Source organism: Protopterus annectens, chromosome 9.part0, assembly GCF_019279795.1.
Source record: "Protopterus annectens isolate FY-2018-M chromosome 9.part0, PAN1.0, whole genome shotgun sequence".
Classification (NCBI taxonomy): Eukaryota; Metazoa; Chordata; order Ceratodontiformes; family Protopteridae; genus Protopterus; species Protopterus annectens.
In genome coordinates this window covers 264,057,991-264,072,821 of record NC_056743.1, presented here as the reverse complement: position 1 = coordinate 264,072,821, position 14,831 = coordinate 264,057,991, and the positions used below count along the sequence as shown (strand labels likewise).

General features: G+C 43.5%; 1 protein-coding gene across 2 annotated transcripts in view; it reads right to left on the bottom strand.

Moving 5' to 3' along the window:
• Positions 1 to 14,831, bottom strand: part of LOC122811177 — a 3,180,768-nt gene that overhangs the window by 1,300,408 nt on the left and 1,865,529 nt on the right. The window lies entirely within an intron of this gene.

Below are 14,831 nucleotides of genomic sequence, written 5' to 3'. Positions count from 1 at the left end.
GGACCCTTCAAAGAAGGGAAGATCTTCTCGGTCTGTCCAGACTAGGGGGATGGTGGTTGGGATGCAAGAAAGAAGGCGAGAGAAGACAACGAACATGGAACGTTATGGTAGGTACATAATTTCTCAATGTTAAGTTGTCAATCTCGCCTTCATTCTTGCTGGATGGGACCACGTCCCTAGCACCTTCAGCCTGGGTGGCTCATTGGAACAGACTCTTGAGAATGGTGGAACCAAATTTTGCTCTGTCCCTGGAGGCCATGTCCAATTTGTAATGTGAAACAAAGGTATGAGGAGAGGCCCATGTGGCTGCCACACAGATAGTGTCTATTGGTAGTCTAGCTTGAAAAGCTGTAGATGTAGCTAGTGCTCTAGTTGAATGGGCTTTTGGCTTAGAAGTCAATTCTCTGCCTCTGAGTTGATAAATAGATGTAATCACAGAAGACAGCCACCTAGATAGGGTTACCTTAGATACAGGAAGGCCTTTCTTATTTTCTGCATACGATAAAAACAGTTGATCAGACTTCCTTATTTGTTTGGTTCTATCCAAATAGTATTGGAGCTGGTGATGAACATCTAGATAATGTAGCTTTTGCTCCGCTCTATTAGTATAGTTTGGGAAAAAAACTGGGAGATCAATTGATTGATTTAAATTTGTCTGAGAAGGATGGATTAGTCCTTAGAGAAACTCTGTCTTTATGGAAGATTAAGTAGGGAGGACGAATGCAGAGGGCATAAAGCTCAGATACTCTCCTAGCAGAAGTAATGGCGACTAGGAAGAGTGTCTTCCAGGAAAGAAATTTCAATGAACAGGAGACCGCAGGTTCAAAGGGGGGAAGAATCAAGGATGTTAAGACTAAATTAAGATCCCACTGAGGTGGAAGGTCTTTGATCGGAGGCTTAAGTAAAAATACACCTTTAAGGAAAGCTTTGCAAAGCTTATGGGACATGATGTTGTGGTCCGATAAGCCTATATGAAAATTCGATATGGCTGCCAACTGAACTTTTACTGTAGAGGAAGAAGACCCTGAATGAAAAATTTCGGCTAGGAAGTCCAAGACCGAATGAATTGGGGCAGTAAAGGGATCTATATTCCTTGCCTTTGCCCAGAAGGAGAAACGTTTCCATTTACTAGTGTAAATCCTTCTGGTGGAAGATTTAAGGGAAGCTACTATGATATCACAGACGGGATTAGAAATCATAGGAAGTCTGGCTAGAGACGGAAGTGGAGCAACCAAGCAGTGAGGTTGAGAGAATATAGGGATTGGTGCAGCTGCCCTGACTGATGGGTCAACAGATCTGGAGCTGGGTCCAGATGCCAAGGCTGTACCAAAAGATAACGATGCAGGAACGGAAACCATATCTGTCGAGGCCAATAAGGGGCAATGAGAATCAACTTGGCTCTCAAGGCGGTTGCTTTCTGAATTACTTGTGGGATTAGAGGAAATGATGGAAAGGCATAGAGAAGTCCCCGAGGACAATCTTGGACTAGAGCGTCTCTGAGGGGATGGCCTGGAAGGGGGAAGAGGGTGAAGAAGTCGGGGCATTTGCTGTTTCGGGGTGTAGCAAAAAGATCGCAGCAAGGAAGGCCCCACTTCTGAAAAATCTCTTCCTCCACAGATTGTTTGAGAGACCACTCGTGTGGCATGAGTATAGCTCTGCTCAACCTGTCCGCTATGATGTTGGACTTCTCGGGGATATGCGTTGCTATCAGAAACCATTGAGAGGAGATTGCCCATTGCCAAAGTCTGAGTGCCTCTCGACACAGGGGAAAGGACTTGGTTCCGCCTTGCTTGTTGATATACCACACTATGGACATATTGTCCATTTGGATTGCAATAGTTCCCAGGGGAAGAGAGTCATGGAGGGCTTGCAACGTTAAAAGTACTGCTCTCATCTCTAGGATATTTATGTGCAGGTGGCGTTCGAAAGGTTGCCAAGTGCCATGGACCATCCTGCCCTGAAAATGCCCCACCCCCACCCGATCAGGGAGGCGTCCAATGTAACCGTGGCGACTGGGGAAGGAGGAACAAAGGGTCTGCCTTGATGGACTTGAGGGGACAATATCCACCAAGACAGATGACTTTTGGAAGTTGGAGTTATCATGATCTTGAGGTGCATAGGGAGTTGCTGAAAGGACCATTGGGCGAAAAGCATCCACTGTAGAGGACGTATGTAAAAACCTGCAAGAGGGAGTAGTGTTATGGCGGCTGCCATAAGACCCGATACTTTCAGGACATACCTGGCCTGAATTTTGTCGCTTTGAAGAAGAACATGGACATGGTTTTGAATATCTAAGACCCTTTGATCTGTTAACTTTGCTGAAAGTTGTACTGTGTCCAAGTTGGCGCCTATAAAGGTAATAGACTGACAAGGCGACAAGGCAGACTTTTCAAAATTTATAGAGATTCCTAGCCCTCTGCAAATGTGAATGGTGTAAGCTCTGGCTTGGAGAAGTTGATGTCTGGTGGTGGCAGTGAGGATCCAGTCATCTAGATATGGAAACACCTGGGATCCTTGCTGTCTCAGGTGAGCTGTAACCGCTGCCATACATTTGGTGAACACTCTGGGGGCTGTAGTGAGATCAAAGGGCAGGGCTCTGAATTGATAGTGACTGGCCCCCAGCCGAAAGCAGAGAAACCTTCTGGAGCGCCTGTGAATTTTGATGTGATAGTATGCATCCTGAAAGTCCACGGAGCACATCCAATTGTCCTTGCCCAGAAAGGGTAGAATGGACTTGAGATATCAAAGGGTCTTAGATATTCAAAACCATGTCCATGTTCTTCTCAATCTGAAATCTCTTTTTCGGTACCAAAAAGAACCTTGAGTAGATTTTGGATCCTAGTTGGTCTGCTGGGACTGGCTGGATGGCTCTTTTTGCTAGCAGTTTTGATATCGCCTTACCACAGGATACGTGCCCAAGGAGTGGCGTACGGCAACTGTGGTCCCACTCCACAAAGGCAGTGCCTCTACAGACCCTGGTAATTACTGCCCCATAAGCTTAACAAGTCTAGTCTGCAAAGCTATGGAGAGGATCATAATGGAGCTCATAAACAAAGATATAGGGGACTTGCAGACATTGGACCCAACCCAGTTTGGCTTCGTCAAGGGCAGATCATGCCTTTTGAACTTGGTTGACTTCTTCGAAACAGTCACCAAGGCCATTGATGAGGGAAAGGCAGTCCATACAGCCTACCTTGACCTTGCAAAGGCTTTCGACACAATACCCCACTCGGGTATTGTAGAAAAACTTACCAGCTTAAACGTAAACCCATATGTCACAAGATGGGTTGCAAACTGGCTTAAGGACAGAACCCACAGTGTTAGAGTTGCTGGTGTTATGTCAGACTCCAAGCTGGTCACAAGTGGTGTCCCACAGGGCTCGGTCCTTGGCCCCTATTGTTCGGCATCTACTTCTCAGAAGTACAGGCCAACATGGGAGGACTTTGGCTGACAAAGTTTGCAGACGACTGCAAACTGGGCACCATAGTGGAAAGTGCATCGGACACGGATATCCTTCAGAAGGGACTCACGGAAACAGATAGCTGGTGCCAGAGCCATGGCCTGAAGTTAAACGCCAAAAATGTATAGTCATACCCTTCGGAAAAACAAGGTAACCCCAAGCTACCATATAGGTGGCAATCCACTAAGCACAGAAGAGGTTATCAGGGACCTGGGGACCCAGGTTGACAGTGGCCTTTCTTTTGACACTCACATTGCTAAAGTGGTTAGAAAGACCTTCTACATTGCCCACCTGATCATGAAGGGATTCACATCCAGATCTAGTGAGGTCATTGTTCCCCTGTACTCTTCACTTATCAGACCAATGATCGAGTACAATGCCCCATTCGGGATGTATCTCACCCGACATCTGCAGCAATTGGAGAGACCCCAAAAGTTCCTCACCAAAAGGATAAAGGGACTCCAAAATCTGTCATATGCTGCCAGATTGAAGAAACTCCAGCTCTATTCAGTCGCATACCATCTGCTCAGAGGTGACATGTGCCTGACATACAAGGCCATGTCCAACCCAGAATTAATGGACATGCTCCACCTCAAAAAATCCAAATTCACCAAAACCACTAGAGCAAGTGACTTAAACCTTAGCACGGATATAAATAGGACGTGCTGGAGGGATAGATTTATCACTCAGAGACTCCCTATGCTGTGGAATAAAATCCCAGTCCATGTGAGGCAGAGCATCTTGCTGGCTCTGTTCAAGAGAAATCTTGACCTGTGGATGGGAGATCGTAGGTTTATCCCAGGAATCATCTCTGTGTCACTGCTGGACAGAGGCACAACAAACTAATGGGCACAGTATTTTTTCATATAAGGGGTGGCGTAAGCCACAAAACTTTGGGCTAGGCTTATAAATGCCTTAGGGCAGATAGCCTAGTATAAACCTATGAACCTATGACTGTAGCGTGACCATCTGGAATCTTGTTCTCTTTACAAACTTGTTTAGTTTGCTGAGATCTAATATTGGTCTCCAGTCCCCTGTCTTTTCTGGTACCAAAAAGAACCTTGAGTAGATTCCGGATCCTAGTTGGTCTGCTGGGACTGGCTGGATGGCTCTTTTTGCTAGCAGTTTTGATATCTCTGGTACTGCTAGTTCCCTTAGACCAGGTGGAACATCTGGAAGGGTTCCCTTTTGCTGAATTGGGGTTTGGATAAAGGGAATTTTGTAACCCTCGGATATGATCGACTGTACCCATTTGTCTTGAGTAGGGGAAAGCCAGGCTTTTTGGTACAGCGACAATCTCCCCCCGACTGCCTCCGAAGGTGGACAATCGGGCAACATCTCAGGGATGCTGGAAGGGTTTTTTAGAGAGAGGCTCCCTGCTACCCTGGTTCTGCGGACCCCCTCTGCCCCTAGGGTGGCGTCTGTTGTTGTTAACCCCTCTACCTCTGGGGGTAAACTGACCTCTTGCATCAGGTGTGACTCCTTGAGATTTGCGGAACCACATTTTCCCACCCTTCTGACCCTTAGGGTATGGTCTTGAAGGGGTGGAGAAACAGACTCCTACGGCAGAAAGAGTCTTGCCATCTTGTTCGCATCTGGCCAAGGTGTCTTTCACTTGAGGTCCGAACAAAGCCGAACCGTCAAAAGGGGAATTTGTGAAGGATGCCTTGAAAGGGTCCGCAAAATTACAAAGCCGCATCCAGGCGTGACGTCTTAAGGCCACTCCTGTGCCCACGGTCCTACTCGCTCCATCGGCTGCATATGAAATGAGATGCATGGAGGAGTTAACAATCAAGTTTAGGGTTCCAAGCTGTGAGTTGATTTTATCCTGGGACCCAGCAGCTGATGGATCCTGTAAGACTTCTCCCAACTCTTTGAGAATATCTCTCTGAAGTCGGGTGAAGTGACACAATTAATTCAGCGACCGCATGGCAAAAGTCGCTGAAGAAAACATCCGCTTACCGTACCTATCCATGGGCCTAGAATCCTTATTAGGAGGATGGATAGGTACTGAAGGATCAGCTAGTTCCTTCCTGGTGGCTGCAGCCACCACCATGGCATCTGGCGGTACACCTTTTGTTAAGAATTGTTTGTCAACTGGCACCGTGATGAATTTAGATGGCCCCCGAGGGGTGGGTTCCACCAAATCTGGGGCCGACCACACCTTCTGAGCCACTATTTCCATAAGGGGGTCGAAAGGCGGAGACACCCAGGAGGTGGAGGATCGAGAACCAAACGCCTCCAGGTACACCGACTCATCCTCGGAAGGATTAAGGGAAGACCAGTTCCCCCTCTGCTTTAGGATTTCTAGGATGTCTGAGAAAGAGACATCCTCAGAGGGGGACTTTGGGGTTCCCTCCGACTCATCCAAGTCGGTGTCAGATGTAATGGACTCAGGGGAGCCAACATGCTTTCTCTTACATGTCCTCTTACGCGAAGGCTCTGCTGACACGTCAGGAGAAGCCTCGGAATACGAAGATATTCCCAGTGGGGAAACCTGAGGCATTGGATCTCTGGGTCCGGGAGCAAGAGAGTGGGAAGAGACATCAGCAGGCACTGTAGTGGGAGGAGCTGATGGAGCTGACCGTCGACTATGCCCTGGAGCTAGTACACTCCTCATCACCTCGAAGGCTCCCCTATCAGAAAGGCCAGAGGGCTCCCGCTCCGAAGAGGTGGGAACCCCAGGCCGCACCGACAGGGAAGGCTCCAAGGCTGATGTTGGGGCCGAGCTCACCAGTGCTGACACTCCGAGAGGGAGAATGGGGTAGGACAATGGCCCGATGCCACTTGCCCCTCGGAGCCGATGAGAGAGACAAGGTGCCCAGATCCCTCCAATGAAGGCATCAAGGAGGAGATCGGAGCGGAAGAAGAAGGAGCCGAAGAGGGAGGTATTGGCTCCAACGCCACAACAGTCATGGCTCCGAGGAGCTCTGGCTCTGAACTCTGAGGGAGAGTCGAAGGAGGAAAAATAGGTGGAGTCGTAATAGCTACCATCTGATGAGACGGGCTACAGATCATTTGGGTCAATGCCTGAGACTTTAACAGCCTACTTACCACTCTCTCAAGGTCGTGGTCAGAAAGCCTGGATGACGAGAAGATCGGCTCCGGTGGCTCCGCTCCGAGAGCAGGGGGGATCTCGTAGCCGAATGGATGGACTCCAACGAAGGAGATCTTGACCTCTTCTTAGATATGTATGGAGCCGAAGACACTTCGGCTCCAGCCGGAGCCGACTGTGAATGCATGGATTCAGAGGTATCGGCACCGAGTGGGGCTGAGACAGGAATCTGTGACTCAGAGGGATCGGCTCCAGCCGGAGCTGATCTAGGCACAGACAAAGAGCCAGCAGCCGAAGGCTTGGTACTCGGAGCCGGCGGTTTTGCTGGTTTCGAAGGCCTCCCCAACGCAGACTTAGTCGGGGAGCCCTCGGGCTTTAACAAGCCCCTCAATATTAGTTTGTTCCTGCGCTCCTGCTGGACTCTTGGAATGAACGCGTGACACACAGAGCAAGAGTCCTGCAGGTGCAGGGGTCCAAGGCAGTAAACACAAGAAGTGTGACCATCTGTCAGAGACATTTTCTGACAGCACGAATCACACTTCTTAAAGCCTGAGACCTTAGTTTCTTTTGGTTCCTTCGACATAACAGTGTCGAGGGAGCACAAAAGGAAAAGGAAACACACACACACACACACACACACACACACACACACACACACACACACACACACACACAAAACACTCAAAAACAATAAAAATATTAAGTGGGATACTGACACACCCAAACACTCCACAGGATCCCTAACAATAATTAGGAAAGGGGCAGGCTTAAGGCCTAACCTAAAGAGTGGAGGGTGAGTTATAAGGGGAAAAAAGGGAAGGTATTAACGGGAATAGGATTAAAAGTAGTCGTTAACTACTGAAAAACAACTGGGTGGAAAACTAACCAAAAAGGGTGACTGAAAACTAAGTATTCAAAAGACTTACCAGGAGCAGGTAAAAAAACACACCTCGAAAGCGGCAAACAAGATCTGGAGTTATCGCCTAGTATCATGGGATATAGGGTTGCCTCGACCCGGTAAAATAAGCTCTCGAGCTTTAGTAAGTGGCTGAGTCGGAGCCGAGGATCGGCTCCGAACCCATCCAGCAAGAATGAAGGCGAGATTGACAATTTAACATTTATTAGTTATGTACTTACTATAACTTGGTATCTGTGTTGTCCGCTTCTCATTCTGCTTCACATATTGGTCTCAGCTTGGCCACCTCCCACAGACTTAAACTTCCAGGCTCAAACTCCTCCCTTACCTATAATCCTCTACACCTTGTCCAACCTCCTCAGATCGAGGAAGAAAGGAAGAAATCCAGGAGCTCAACCTGGAACCAGGGTTCCAACAAAGGCTATTTAGACAGTCTAGAAGCATAGCCAGAAGGAGGGGGAAAGGTTGGGCGGGAAGGTGAAGCAGAATGAGAAGAGGACAACACAGATAGCAAGTTATGGTAAGTACATAACTAATAAATCTGATGTTGTCCTTTTCATTCTGCTTCACATATGTGTCAGAGTCCCCAGCTACATATTTTCTTGGGTGGCCTCAAGGAAGGATATGAAGGAGCATAGAAGAACCAAAGGGCATCCTGCTCCTGGGCACCACATCCAATTTATAGTGGGACACAAAAGTGTGAGAATTTGACCATGTGGCAGCAGCACAAATGTCATCAATGGAAATCATGGAAGAAAAAGCAGCTGACACAGCAATAGACCTTGTAGAGTAAGCTTTGACCTGGCAACTTCCAACCATTCTTTTCATAAATGAAAGCAATACAGTTAGTGATCCACTTTGCAACTGTTACTTTGAAAACAGCTTGACCCCTATGATTACGGAAAAAAGGAAACAAATAACTGGTCCGACTTCCTGAAGTGCCTTGTTCTATGGAGGTAGAACCGAAGCTGCCTGTGAACATCTAAGGAATGTAGAAGGTATTCTCCTTTGTTAGTGCGATTAGGAAAGAACACTGGTAATTGAATACATTGGTTGATACTGGAAGATGTAGCCACCTTCAGCATTAAAGAGCAGTAGTGCAGACAGACACCCTATCCTTGTGGGTGATGATATAAGAATGTTTGGAAGAGAGTGTTTGCAACTCAGAAACCCTTTTTGCTGATGTGATAGCAACAAGAAAGGCAGATTTCCAAGCCAAAAACTTCAAGTCACAATCCTTAGCCAGCTCAAAAGGACTCTGGGTTATGGCTTGTAAAGCCAGAGTGAGATCCTGGGGGGGTGTAAGATCTTTAATAGGAGGCCTCAAAAGAAATATCCCTTTCAACAAAGCATTATATAGGCTAGCAGAAGCAAGAGACCATGACAAAAATCCTGAATGAAAATTGGAGACAGACGCTAGCTGCAGGTTAATGGTAGCAAAAATAGAACCTTGCTTAAACAAAGATTCTAAAAACAACAGAACAGAGGGGATTGGAGCTGAAAAAAGGTCCAAGTTATTATTGATTGCCTAAAGAGAAAATCTCTTCCACTTGTAAACCTTCTTATTTGATTGTTTTTCGGAGGCCAGAAGGTATAGCTTTGACCGGAGAAGAAACCTGGTCCCTCTAAAAATCATAGAAAGAGGAGAAACCATGTGGTCAACTTGAGTATGGAGATTGGGGTGGCATCCTAAAATCAGGTGAGAAAGGAGGTCTGGTTTGGGATCCAGCAGCCAAGGAGAATGTTTGAGATGAGACCAGATGAACAGAAACCACACTTGATGAGGCCAGAAGGGGGCAATGGGGATTACTAATCTCTTCAACCATTTGGCTTTCTGAAGGAATCTTGGGAGCAGAGGGAGAGGAGGATAGGCATACAGGAGTCCCAGAGGTTAATGGGGATTACTGAGCTCTTCAACCATTTGGTTTTTTGAAGGAATTTTAGAAGCAGAGGGAGAGGAAGATAGGCATACAAGGGTCCCGGAGGTTAATCGTGGACTACAGCGGCCTTCATGGAGCCCCCACAAAGGAGGAATCAAAGTGTCATAACTGCTACATTTGGTGTTGTAAGGGGACATGAAGAGGTTGCAGCAGGGAGAACTCCAACACTGGAATATCTCATTTGCCACTGACTGATTGAGGGACCACTCGTGAGGCATCAAAATAAATCTGCTGAGCCTGTCCATTAACACATTGGATTTCCCCTGTATATGTGTTGCAAGAAAGCAGTCTGAATAGATTGCTCATTCCCAGTCCCTCATGGCCTCTTTGCAGAGAGGGTACAAATGGGTCCCTCCTTGCTTGTTGATGTACCAGACAACCGCCATGTTGTTGGTGTGAATAGCATTAGTCCCTGGAGGGAGGACGTCCTAAAAGGCTTGCAACAACAGAAAAACTGCCCTCATCTCCAAGGTGTTTATATGCAAACTGGTCTTTATTTGTGTCCATGTGCTTTGGACCATCTTCCCCCCTGAAAATACTCCCCCCACCCTAGATGGGAAGCATCTGTGGTCACCGTGGCTTAGGGCAAGTGAAAAGTGAACGGTTTCACTATTGTCAGATCTGATTGAATCCACCACTTTACATCTCCCTGAAGACTGTGGATCCAGAGACCAACAGATACAAAGAGGGTTACTCTGATCCAAAGGCTTAGGATCCGAGGGCACAGTGGAAACAGAGGGATCACTCGGAGCCATTAGGTTGATTGGATCTGATAGAGCCAATAGAGGCCTAGGTGCCAACGAGGTCAGATCCAATAACCTTGGAGCCTTGACATGCGGCTCTGAGGAAGCTGTCAGCTCCTTAGACCCTTTCTTCTTAGGGTTGGAGCCATGAGAAAGCTTAGAGGGGGAGTTGAACCCCTGGAGAAACAGCAGTAGCAGGCAACAATCCTTTCAAAATAAGCTTATTTCTTTTCTCCTGCAAGGCCTGAGGGTTAAATCCCTCACAAATGTTGCAAGGAGAGTCAAGATGAGCTGGTCCTAGGCAGTACGCACAACAATCATGGGCATCTGAGTGCAGAATTTTCATCTCACACTTGGAACACCTCTTAAATCCAGTAGGCTTATCCATTACAAAAAACAAACCACTAAACAAGAACTAAGAAGTACAACTATTAGGACTACAATACCTAAAATATCTATGCAAAAACTCCAACTCCAGCTATAACTGGAAACTTTTTTTTTTAAAGAGAAGGAAAAAGTGCTGAAGCCCAAAAAGGAAAGGGACAGCAAGGAGGTTGGGTTGAGGTGTAGAGGATTATGGATAAGGGGAGGAGTTTGATCCTGGAAGTTAAAGTCTGTGGGAGGTGGTCAAGACAGAGCCAAGGTTCAGATCCAAGACCCATATGTAAAGCAGAATGAGGAGGACAACATCAGATTAAATAAGTAAATAATAAAATAATGTGATCTGCAGAAAATTTGTGTTAGATGTTCTAAACGAAAGTAAGTAAGTAGTATAGCGTAAGAAAGCAACAAGATGAAGTGGTAAATTCTGGGATGTAAAGGAAAATGGAACCTCAGTACAAATGATAGGCAATTATCTTCACCTGAAGTGAAACTAAAGACAGCTAAAGGAGGTGCAATATATGGTGAGTAACCTGCAATAGAAGCCATACAAGCATAGAATAATAAACAGTGACATGTATCTTTTAAAAGTGTGGAGAGAAAATTTAGAAAATGAAAGCATCCCAGGAAATGTAAAGTCTAAGTGAATGCCATCTTAAAAAATTAAAAAAAGAAAGAAAGAAAAAAAAAAGCATGCACAAGAAAATAGGCAGAGTACAATGCTTCAATTACAAGTTCTCAAATCTCAGAGCAGGAACAAAGGAGTATTATTTTAAGGTAAAATTATGGTGAATGAAATGGGGTTTATTAAGAGCCAGAAGCAACAAAATAATGACTAACAAAGTACGTAGCTGAAAGGAATATGGCTTTCCTTAAAATTAATAGGAGTGTGGGGATGGGGAGGAATTGCTATTAGATAATTAGGATCAGAGCCTAATATACAAGAGCAGGAGAAGACTGGAGTCCTTATTGGATTGTATAGACAGATAGATCCGCAAGCATAAACCAGCACTTCTGAGGGGAGGGGGGACTTTTATTCCTTGATACAAAAAGTGATTCAAGATGGAATGGTTTTGTAACAAAAGCTTCATCAGTATCTAATCCATTGTGATGTCATGATGTTTATACACCAACATGATCATGTGATCAATTGTAATTCTCAATAAAGTGAATTAAAACTTATAAAATATTTACAAAACACAGAAAAAAGGAAAAAGCAGTCTATAAAGTCAATATTGTACTTTATAAACATTTATTCAGACTCAGAGTATAAAGACAGTATTTAATATCTAAAACTTTTCTTAACCAGAATTTCATGTACATCTACCAGTGGATATATCCTTGTTAATACCAATAAACACAACTTTAGATGTAGGATGTTTTTAGACTGTTTAAATAAACACTCCTTTCTCTGCTGCGACAATTAATGCCACTTAAATAGGCAACTTATTCATTGCTGAAACATCTTATCTATCCAACATAAAATGAAGAACACATCATGCCAGGCAAATCAATCACTGACTGTCACAAGTAATACTTTTTTAATATTAAATAATTATTATAAATATTATTAATATCAAATATTTTCCTAGAGTTTCTTGTGGAGAATGAATTACAGTTCAAGATATTTTTCCACAATGTACAATGTCTACAGAGGCTGCATCTGGTTATTGCATGCACTTCCCCTCACATTTGTTTTGCCATGTTTATAACAGGACAGATATTGGATTATGCTTTTTCATTTATGATAACTAGACCTGCATATAGCAGGCAAACTAGCACTCAGTACTGGATTAAGCCAAAATTTGTTAACCTGTTTAATCTGAAAACTACAGAAACTGTAAATAGTCATAAATCTAATGACATCTTTCCTGTGACCCTCCTATTGAAGTAAAGTTTTTTGTCATACTCCCTGTCTGTAGGTATAGCTCATAAATCTGACCCAAATCATACCCCTGTGCAAGAATCTATGACCCAGAGTAGAAGCTGTTGATCATTATTCATCATTGGTACTGCATACATGCCTCAGTCAAGATTTACAAAGGAATGAGTTCTTATTAAAAGGGATCCTATACAAATGAGTGTGATCAAACTGTCATCATGAAAGGAAATGGTAAATAGCACTGTCTTTAATGAAAACTGAATTCCAAACTAATTTTGATTCTAATATTCAACAAAAGTATTTAAAGTATATTGTTACACTTCTTATGCATCTGCCTTTTACAGTTAATTTTATTTCTTGGATATATTTCTGATGTTTAATCTGAAAGTGGTTTGAAAACAAAACTAAAACTATCATATATTTTTTGATGTTTTAGTTTTATTGCTGACTCGAATTTTATGACCACACCCACAAAATTATGTCAACATGCATACTTGGAATGATTTACATGTACCAGTAAAGCATTCTGGTAAATAGTACCATACTTCATTAGAGGAAGAATTATTTGCATCATGGATTTACTAACAAATCATTACACGTTAATTTTCAGTGTAGGGTGTTTCACCTCTGATAGAGTTGTCAACTTGTCTTACGAGGATATAAGACACATCTCTTCCTGCACTTAGCATGGAAAAATAATGGCTTCTACGCTACTGTAGGTGGTGATGCACTGTGGGTTCAATTTTTTATGATGTCATGTTAGTAATTTTCTATTTAAAAAAAAAAATTAAAGGGACAGCCCTTTCCAACAAAATTAATTGCAAAGTTAACACACTTTGTGTACTGAACTCCTTAAAATTGAGACTGAATATGGTAAGGCAATTATTCTCATCACTGCAACTTTAATTCAAAGAAATCACCCTACCATGTTAATCATACATCAGGCATTATCTGTGCCGCAGCTATGTGACACAAATACTTGTTCCTGATAATACAGTAAATATACATATGTTAAAAAATTCCCATATAAAAATCTATATATAGGGGCACACATTTTGCCCCCAGAGCAGTATCACTCAGACGTAAACAACAATCATGGGTAAAATAAAACAAATTCTTATTAAGTACCATCTCAGACAATTGCACTAAAAATCATTCAGCTATGTAGGGTACAGAAGGCACACATATCCAACATATATAAATACCAATACTGTTCAACCTGACCATTTGATATTAACTGTAGAAACTTGGTGGTATTCTTAATATCCGCCTTTATTGATCTACAGGATCTGAAGGAATTTTCCGAAAATTTTGATAGTGATTTAGTTAGGGATCCACATCAAAAAACTTCAAGTCTGATAGCAGGTTTATTTTTATTCTATGTATTTTTACTAAAACAAGAAAATATCATGTTTTCAGATTAGCTACAGTTAATTTTTTCCTTAATAAATCTGAAATGACCCATGGACGGCACAGTGGTGCAACAGTAGCGTTGTATCCTCATAGCAAGAGGTTCTCCAGTTCGATTTTCGGCTGGAGTGCCTTCTGTGTGGAGTCTGCATGTCCTCCCTGCATTCGTGTAGGTTTCCTCTAGGTGCTCCAGTTTCCTCCCATGTTACAAAGACATGCATCTAGAGTGTTTCTCCCTGGGGGTACGCTGAAAATTGACTTTGTTCCAAGTTGGACTTTCCCAGTGAACAAATGTTAAATAAAATAAATAAATAAATAAATAAAAGGATTCAGCCAAAAAGCCATCAGTCTGTTGTTCAAACATGAAAAAACAGGATCACTGTGGAGTTGTAAGTAAAACACAGAGTTGATAAGTTGTTTTATCTGTTCTCCTGTGAATAGGAAGTAACCCATTACCACAACCATACCCACCTCTTAGGAGAAGTAACCACAAACTTATTCAAATGCTGCAAGTTAAATAATACCATGCGTTCTTTCCTAGTCAAACTACTTCCAAAATTTCTGAGAATATTTACATAATCAATAAGCTCATCTAGATCAACAGTTTTCCAATCAAAATACAAGTGGGGCAGCTTTACACAACACTTTATTTTAAGTTTTGCCTTTTGTTCAGAATTCTCTCCCTTTTTAATGATGCTAGACTAAAAACAATCTGCTCCATATGGAGCAAAACAGCAAAACCGACACTGCAAGAAACAGTAATGGATTATCTAAATGTTTTCATGGAACGGATAGAATTCCAAGCAGGGTTCCACATGTTATCTGCCAATGTAGAGACATGCACCCCCATCTGGTCACAGAGCTATGCAAATTAATGTTTGATGTTTTCTCTACCGTTTGCAAAGAGTTGAAAGATAATGCCCTACACAGTTAAAATGCCATTTAAGATCAACAACAGTCTTCTAGAATAACCTATGAACATGAAACAGCAAGTTCCAAAAATAACAGGTACAAGTGAGCCACACTCCTTACCCCTTTGTTTCC